The sequence below is a fragment of the Ostrea edulis genome, chromosome 7 (assembly GCF_947568905.1).
Source record: "Ostrea edulis chromosome 7, xbOstEdul1.1, whole genome shotgun sequence".
NCBI lineage: Eukaryota > Metazoa > Mollusca > Bivalvia > Ostreida > Ostreidae > Ostrea > Ostrea edulis.
The window spans coordinates 47,524,543-47,534,455 of NC_079170.1; the positions used below are offsets into that span (position 1 = coordinate 47,524,543).

A 9,913-nucleotide genomic window follows, 5' to 3' on the forward strand; every position below is an offset into this window, starting at 1 on the left:
GTAGAGTCGATTTTTGTCGATATCAGTCGATTTCAAAAACTTGTAATAGATCTATCGATTGATATCAAGAAATAGGCCTATGGTCCTAATGGCTCGCCTGTAGAGTCGATTTTTTGTCGATATCGGTCGATCTCAATAACTTTTTACAGGTAAATATTTTGTAAAGACATATAGAACTAAAGTTGTTGAGTCTATAGAGGGCTAACAAATGACATCAAGAAATAGGCCCGCGGGCCTTATGGCTCGCCTGGAGAGTCGAATTGCAAACGAATTTCACCGCAACTTTGCTTCAGAAGCTTATGATATGAAAAATTGATTATATCTAAAGTGTCTTAAAGTCGGAAACTAAATTGGGACTCATTTGTCTTTTTTTTTTTTTTTTTTTTTTAATTCCGAGTGCATCAACAAATCGGACGGAAGACCTACTCGTTGCTCGCAACGAGATCGTGTCTAGTTATTATTTTATTTTTTTCCCGCTTTTTTTGTACAGGCGATATCTCGGAAACCTTTTATCTGATTATTATGAAACTTTCAGTGTAGATACATTGCATTAAGACCTAAAAACGTTTTTTTTCAAATTTTTGATATGTACCTCCGTTTACGAGTTATTGCCCTTTAATTGAATTTCGGGGGGGGGGGTCTTTGTCCAGCAGAAATCTCAGAAACTACAAATGATATCAGCGAGAAAATTGGAGAAAATGTAGGTAAGGTATTGTAGTTGTGCAGGAAGTTAAAATTATTGGCTGAACTTTTTAACTTCAGAAGCTATGTGATGGCAAATTTTGAGAATTTTTTTCCCATAGAATTTTGTTGCTTTTTGTGTAATATCTTTTAAGCTGGTAGTAATTTGGTAAGACATATAGAGCAAAAGTTGTGTGTAATTACAAGAGCTTTCGAATGAAATCAAGAAAAAGGGGCTGGCCCCTATATTTAGGGGTCAGCAGCTCATAAACGTGTTTTTTTTAATACTTAAAAATGTTGACATATATTGAAAAAGTTTGAATGAAATAATCTTTAGGATATCAAATCTTGTCATTTGGTATGATAAGAAACAAGCTTTGTGCTATATTTATTTCTATTTCATAAAAGAAATGTGTGAGAATCGTACAGGAACAAGTTGTCTGTACAAGCCCGCCAAGCTGTTTCGGGGCCTCATGCTTGTGTAGTGCTTAGATAGTTGATTTAGATACATTGTTTTGATTCGACTTCTCTTTTTTAATTTATTTAAATAATTAACAAAATGCAATGTTTTTACACGATGAACTGTTAAACATCATGTATGTATGTATGTTATCAGTGCAGAGCAAGTCTTTACGGGGCCTCCTGGATGTAAACATTCACGAGAGGCATTGTGGGAAGGCCAGAGAATGGCGAAATCAAATTGTGATGTGTACATTTTATCACCGTATGTAGACATGTATATTCATTGTACAGCTACGAGCACATGAACTGCCCTCGATTACGCACTTGGAGCATTAGTCAATACTAACGAAGGATATATTGTTGTCTGAATCGTTTACCATGTTTCGACTACGAGAAAATTCTGACGGTCATATTTGCAATGGATTGATAAACACATAAAGATACAGTGCAGATATATTTATAAACTGTCCCCAGTGATATTGTAACTAGTAAGGAAAAGTTAATGGTGACACTTTAATGTGTGATGGAATTGGACGTTGCTAGAAAGGTTAGAACGTTTTACTTATCTAAAATCCACACAGACAGATATAGGGTGGTATTAAAATGTCAGTATTTTGCGTACACGCACACTGATTTTTATTTAATGTCGATACTGTGTTCTTAAGCTTTCTAATGACATTCTCAAATTCCCCATGATTTAGCTTTTACATTATAAATACTTGTAATTTTACTATTTTTTTAAAAGTTTGTTTTTAGTGGGAGAGGTGTATTTGTTTGTTAAAATTCGAATCCCTCGTGAAATTTTCATTCATAGACTCCACCAATGCTATTAGGAGAGTGCAAATTTAGATTTATTCTCTGCTGTCCTAGGTTCACTGAAAGGGGAGATCTTTTTTGCGTGACATGAGACCTTGTTTATATGTTCGGTCTTCATTCACTCAATGACAAAATTCATTCACATTATAAGGAGTAGTCCGAAATATCTGACGTTTTCCAGGCTTTTTTCCGATTTTGATATTTAATGTGCAATTTATTTAAATAATTAACAAAATGCAATGTTTTTACACAATGAAATGTTAAACATCATGCATGTATGTATGTTATCTCGGACTATGTAAGGAGTCCCTTATTTCATGACTCTTGAAAGATACTGTCTAACCACTTTACCACTTTTGAATGAAGATAAAAGAATTTGTTACAAATCCTTATTAGTCTTTTGTCTGTCATTCTTTAAACAAAATATGCAAAAGTTCAACAATACACAGGCTAGAATACTATAAATATTGTTTATGTTGAATGGTTACTATGTCGCTTTGTCCCAAAACGGAAATGCCCCATGCACAAACTTTCCAAAAAAAATTTCAGGGGCAACCAAGTTCATGTAGTATTGCCCCCCCCCCCCCCCCCCCCCCCCCCCCCCCCCCCCCCCCCCCCAATTTTATTCATAAGTGCCCATAATACATATTCTGAGCACTCCAAATCTGTGATACCTCTGACTCTAAACCCACACATGTCACAATATAAAAGCAGGGGTTAGAGTTAGAGGTATGTTGGATTAGAGCACCCCAAAACTTAAACAAGCATATTCTGGAATGAATACATGAGTTGCAAACATTTGTTTACAAAATTATATCATATGGATAAATATGTTTGTCAAGAGAAAAATTTTTAACCTTGGTATAGTGTTGAGTCATAAAGTTTAATGTTTAAAAAAAGGTGACCATAATTACCAAAAAAAAAGTTTTCTAAGCCATTATTACCTTTCTCAAATGTCATAAATGTTAAAATATTTTATCTTTAATGATTTATAAGCTAGCCTCTAGAGTTAAATTATTCTCTCTCTCAGTCATAAATGCACACTTCATGCTGCCAAAGTTTACAATTAATATACACTTAAAGGTCTTACGCAAGGAAATAGCCAATCAAAATGATTTAGTCAATTGTAGTTCTATATGTAATGGTTTGGGCCGTGGATATCGGCCTGGGTAGCTCAGTCAGTAGAGCACCTGACTAGTGATGCAGGGGTCCCGGGTTCGATTCCCGGTCCTGCCATACATTTTTTCATTTCCTGTTACAGATTTGGTGCCGTTGACCACCCCTGGACTTGGAGGTGAAAGTCCTCCCAGGGGCAAATAAGAACTTGGGTTGCGTCTTCGAGGGCGAAGACAATTTAAGGAGGGAGGAATGTAATGGTTCTGGCCGTGGATATCGGCCTGGGTAGCTCAGTCGGTAGAGCACCTGATTAGTGATGCAGGAGTCCCGGGTTCGATTCCCAGTCCAGCCATACATTTTCTCCTTTCCTGTTACATATATATATATATAGACAATTTCTTTTCCTTTTTTTCTTTTTTGGCATCTTATTTTAGGCCTACAGTATTAATTTTGGGCTCATTTACTAGGAATATTATAACTTTATTGGAATTGTCCCACTGAATTAAAGGGAACTCTTTTTTCAGGTGCGCATGATGCAACTTCCTGGATGGTGTGTAGTCTGTTTGTCAACATGTGAAACCCACGTGTATTTTGAGGTAGGTGTGTTTACTGTCAATTTTCTCTCTTAAATGCCGCATAAGGCGTCTTTTTTCTGATCTCAAATTTTTGCCCAAGAATTAATCTTTATTTTCTCTTTCATTAATTATCTGATGACAGTCTATTTAATTAATTAATTTAATTAAAGCTATATAGTAACATACAGTGAAATTATTTCCTTGTGCAGGGTTCGAAATTAACTTTTTCAAGCACTAGTCCGTACGGACAAGTCACTGTTGATGTTCACTAGTCCGCAAAGCATTTCACTAGTCCGTCCAGTACATCATATTAAATGATCTTAATTTTATTCAACAGTATTTAATGAAACCAAACACATCACAGTTGCAATCAATTCAATTTCTGACACCTACAGAAGAAAGAGACCACCATATTTTATTTCGCATTCAAGATCTTCAGAAGCATACAATATTAACCTCCGAGTTAATCCTATTATAAACATCCATAAGTGCGCTCGAGATCGACATTCCTGTTGTTTTGGTGCTCAGATCTTAGAGCCACAGGAGTTTGAAATTTTATCAATAAAGTCAATAAAATTCACTCGATTGACCAAGTCATGAGCTATAGTGTTATGAACTACTGTGTTAGAGTCGCGAATGACGAGAACATGTGCATACAAACGTGCATGTTCTCAGACCACACTACTTGCAATTCTTGCACCTAGAATACGTTCTCGTGATGTGTACTCGGCGTTCGGAATCGGCAGGAATTTGACAATTTGTGCACGTTCGAAGAACGGCGGTCCCGAATGCACTCCATGTGTTTGGAAGCTCAGGATGTCATAGTCACGCAAACACTTAACCATGCAGGTAATTAATCGACCATAAGTTCAAATATCTAAGAGACTCGGACAAATCTTGCTAAAAATCTTTACCATATTCAAGATTGATTTCCGGATTTTCACTAGTCCGTACGGATTAGTGCTCTAGAGAGTTCACTAGTCCGACACGTTTTTTACTAGTCTCGGACTTACGGACATGAGTTAATTTCGAACCCTGTTGTGTGAGACCCTAAGAGTAACAGGTAACGTTCATTTTGACTGCAATTTCTCTGATTTCAGGAGTAGCCTCCCCTGTTAAAGATCAATAATGGTGGATAAACAATGCAGGATGCTGTCATGTCATCAACAGAGAGTTTTGACACCCGTATACCCGTATTTCTACCAATCACCTCTGTAACCTTTGTTGTGTTCATCAGACAGGTAAGAAATACTTGATAATTATTTTAAATAACTTTATTAAAATGAATAATAAAAAATAGAACAAATTTACTTGTACAGACTTCCTCGTATAAGAAAATGTCACATTGTACAATACGATTATACATCATTTATACATATCCTCATAGACGCAGTTGAATAGAAACAGTGCATGATAAAACATAACATTTATTACATGCAACATAATTTACAGAATATGTATTAAATACAAATTTCATACATTTAAATTACATACACAAATGATACACATCTTCAATGCCCCCGCCCTTTTTTCACACTTACAACTTCCTTTTTAATTTTGGATCTGTTAGTGATTTACTGTAAGTGTCTTTTGATTTTTTATCTTAGAGCTGATATCTCTTAGATCTGTAGTATTTTCGTTGATATTTATATTTTAAAAGTTTTTGTTTCATTTTAAAGTAATTTTGCCTTTTTTTGTTGTTGTTTTAGATGATGGACCACTCTACTTCCTTTTACAACAGGTGCCCCTACAGATTCACAAAGTTCCAATGTTGATTTTCCAAGACAACCATTCAGTGAGTGCACAACTGTATGTATTCTACTTTCAAAATTTCTACTACTTGTAATACATTTTGGATTTGATTTTTAATATGCCCTAATCACAGATTCAGATTTTTGTGTAGAAGTATGATATTTAATTTTATCAAGATTATTTGGTCCTAAAGTCAAATTTATACAGTCTTTTAACAAACATTTGTCTTCTTCTGTCATGTTTAATTCAAAGTCACTAGGCAACACTGAAGATTTTCACTTCTTGCTTTTCAGTCCGCGACAGGAAAAGGAATGAAGTTGACAGGATTTCCCGCACTGTCCTTGGTAGCAGCTTATGATAGAACGGACAGCAGTAGACATAGCCCGCTTCATCAAAGGTAAGTCTCCGGAGTAGTGTTTGTAGCAATTCTCGTACTCTGTCCTACTTCGAAGCTTCAGATCTAAGGCAAATCTCTGCATGTATTCTTTTATGGCTTTGGATCTTCCGGGAAACATGTGACTGCTGAACAGCGCCTTAGCTGTCTGTTTTCTTTGAGAGTCAAAGAAATGACGCAAGTCTTTAAGGTTTTCGATGACATGTTCTTGTTTTTCAGATGCCCCGGATGCAGCGGCACTATCCCCATCACTGGTATAATGGGAAATGTCTAGTGGATGGTCATCACCCTGCCTGCCTTATTTTCTTCATGCTGGTTTTATTCACATCTGTGATAATTTTTCCCACTTTGTTGCAGGTCTGCTGCATGTTGGTAGCTGATGCTGGTTCAATATTTGCGCCAAGAAGCATACCACGCATACCCTCTGTAGTAAGGCTGGTACCCATGTGACCGACAGCCATAGCCACATTTAGCTGTGCAGCTCTGCGTCCCCTTCTGGATCTCCCCACCTCTTCATACAGCTTTTCACGGCGACTTGTATAGTGGCACTTCTTACATCGGATGGAAAGGATCCATGCCAGGCCTCGTTTTTCCTCCCCATGCTGTTCCAGTCCAGTGAACCATTAAAGTCTGGAAACTTCTGTGAGTGTTCTTTAAATGCATTATTCCACAATTTAGCAGTCTTCTCTTGGTGAAGTACTTTGTATGGTTTTGAGTTTGGGTCATCTGACACAGCGTCCATGTTGGAGTCTACAGGCTGGACTTCACTTGGTCCGGGTCGCAAAATCTTCATTTCACTGCTTCGGCTCTCAGCATCAGTAACTGCAAACATTCCATTCTTCTGTGGCCATACAACATCCTGAAACTCTTCTTTACTTAGCCTTCTTATGGGTACTAGAGATTGGACTGGGCTGGTGGTCCCTGTACTATGCTGGCCCTTGTTGTGAGGAATACTTCCTTTTTTGAATTGATGTTGATGCAACCACTTTGGTCCCTTCTTTGGCATGATTATTATTTAACTGTACACTTGCAGACCTTTTCTAAGAATATGCTATTGTGTTGTGGTGTGCATGTTTATGTATTGTAAATTTTTATCTTGTTTATTTATTTTAGAGCTGCCTGGTCTTCTAAGAGAAACTCCATTCTTTGATGACTGATGGAAAAGCCTCATCACTCCCTACTGCTAAAGAACCACTTATCTTAATCACCAGCCATTTATCAGTGATCACTGTTATCAAAGCTCCATGGTACGTCATTGAAGTCTTTCTTGACACCATTTTTTCCAGTCCCTGACTTTGTTTAGAATTAAGATTGACAATTTTTTGCTAATTACTTCCTTATAAATCAGTAAACTTCCTGTTTCTTAGTAAATTAGGGCTTGTTAATTAGAGTGGAAAAAACTTTTATGCAGATGGACACAAACTCCAACATCTCAGCTTGCATATCATTCCAAATTTTTTCCGAAATAATTCACTCATTAGATTTTTTTGTGTTTTGAAAATGATATACTGGAGATCAATTTGACCAGAAATTTAGCCTAAAATTCTGCAATCTGTTTGGAAGAGTTATCTCCTATTTTTCATCCCTTAGGATCAAAAATAGATTTTGATGCGCTAGTATATGAGAGATAAATAACTAATAGACATTTTTCTGCAAATTTCATTTAATTTCATTAACTTTTAGTCATCTTAAAGGTCTTACGCAAGGAAATAGCCAATCAAAATGAACTTAGTCAATTGTAGTTCTATATATAGAGAGAATTTCTGTTCTTTTTAGCTCACCTGAGCTGAAAGCTCAAATGAGCTTTTCTGATCACCTGTATTCCGGCGTCCGTCCGTCCGTCTGTAAACTTTTCACATTTTCAACTTCTTCTCAACAACCACTGGGCCAATTTCAACCAAAGTTGGCACAAAACATCCTTAGGTAAAGGGAATTCTAAATTGTTAAAATAAAGGGCCAGGCCACCTTCCAAGGGGAGATAATCAAGAAAAGGTAAAAATAGGGTAGGGTCATTAAAAAATCTTCTTCTCAAGAACCACTGGGCCAGAAAAGATGAAATTTATAGATAAGCTTTATTAGGTAGTGCAGATTCTAAATTGTTAGAATCATGGCCCTCGGGGGTCGGATGGGGCCACAATAGGGGATCAAAGTTTTACATACAAATATATAGGGAAAATTATTAAAAATCTTCTTCTCAAGAACCACTGAGCCAGAAAAGCTGAGATTTATATGAAAGCTTCCTTATATAATGCAGATTCTAAATTGTTAAAATCATGGCCCCCGGTGGCGTAGGATGGGGCCACAATAGGGGATCAAAGTTTTACATACAAATATATAGGAAAAATCTTTAAAAATCTTCTTTTCAAGAACCACTGAGCCAGAAAAGCTGAGATTTATATGAACGCTTCCTGATATAGTACATATTCTAAATTGTTAAAATCATGGCCCCCGGGGGTCGGATGGGGCCACAATAGGGGGTCAAAGTTTTACATACAAATATATAAGAAAAATCTTTAAAAATCTTCTTCCCAAGAACCACTGAGCCAGAAAAGCTGAGATTTATATGAAAGCTTCCTGATATAGTACAGATCCTAAATTGTTAAAACCATGGCCCCCGGGGATCGGATGGGGCCACAATAGGGGGTGAAAGTTTTTTTTGTTGTTGTTTGGTTGTTTTTTTTTTCGTTTTTTTTTTCGTTTCTTTTTTTTTTTTTGATATAGTGCAGATTCAAGTTTGTTAAAATCATGGACCCCGGGGATTGGATGGAGCCTCAAGGGGGGCATCAAAGTTTTACATACAAATTTATAGGAAAAATCTTTAAAAATCTTCCCAGAACCACTAAGCCAGAAAAGCTGAGATTTATATGAAAGCTTTCTGATATAGTGCAGATTCAGGTTTGTTAAAATCATGCCCCCCTGGGGTAGGATGGGGCCACAATAGGGGATCAAAGTTTTACATACAAATATATAGAGAAAATCTTTAAAAATCTTCTTCCCAGAACCACTAAGCCAGAAAAGCTGAGATTTATATGAAAGCTTTCTGATATAGTGCAGATTCAGGTTTGTTAAAATCATGCCCCCCCCTGGGGTAGGATGGGGCCACAATAGGGGATCAAAGTTTTACATACAAATATATAGGGAAAATCTTTAAAAATCTTCTTCCCAAGAACCATTGGGCCAAAGAAGTTCACATTTACATGAAAGCTTTCTGACATAGTGTGGATTCAAGTTTGCAAAAACCATGGCCTCCAGGGGTAGGTTTGGGGCCATAATAGGGACTACAGTTTTACATGCAAATAGATATGGAAAATCTTCTGATATGGACCAAGGTGACTCAGGTGAGCGATGTGGCCCATGGGCCTCTTGTTTTCTTTTTTCGGCATCCTATTTTAGGCCTACATTATTTTGGGCTCATTTACTAGGAATACTATAACTTTATTGGAATTGTCCCACTGAATTAAAGGGAATTCTTTTTTCAGGTGCACATGATGCAACTTCCTGGATGTTTGTCAACATGTGAAACCCACGTGTATTTTGAGGTAGGTGTGTTTACTGTCAATTTTCTCTCTTAAATGCCGCATAAGGCATCTTTTTTCTGATCTCAAATTTTTGCCCAAGAATGAATTTTTATTTTCTCTTTCATTAATTATCTACTGAGAGTTTAGTTACTTAATTAATTTAATTAAAGCTATATAGTAACATATAGTGAAATTATTTCCTTAAACATGTTAAACAAACTTTCCCTTGACAGTCGTGTCGGAAAGCAAAATCCATTTTGATTAGTTTAACAAAATTGTTGTCAGGATTGATAATTAGTCAGTTCTTTAAACATGTTAAAAGTAAATATTATACTGTGCTAGTTATGTGCATTCATTTTTTGAAATGATGAAAAAATTCTACATATACCCCAAAGCATTACTTGAATTTCATTACTGTTTTTAACAGCTTGTACTAAATATCTAAGTGAAATACATGTACTTTTACATAAAAAAAATAGTGAATGGCTCTGAACACATGGTTTATAATTTATTTATCTATTAAAATCAAGAATTTTCATATTTGTTTTAGGTGCGACAGTATGTCTCCAGGTTAAGTGATTGTGTAGATTGATTCCCAG

At 36.3% G+C, this 9,913-nt stretch overlaps 1 pseudogene; it reads left to right on the forward strand.

Moving 5' to 3' along the window:
• The first annotated feature begins 3,562 nt into the window (after positions 1 to 3,562).
• Positions 3,563 to 9,913, forward strand: part of LOC130048702 (uncharacterized) — a 6,977-nt pseudogene continuing 626 nt past the window's right edge.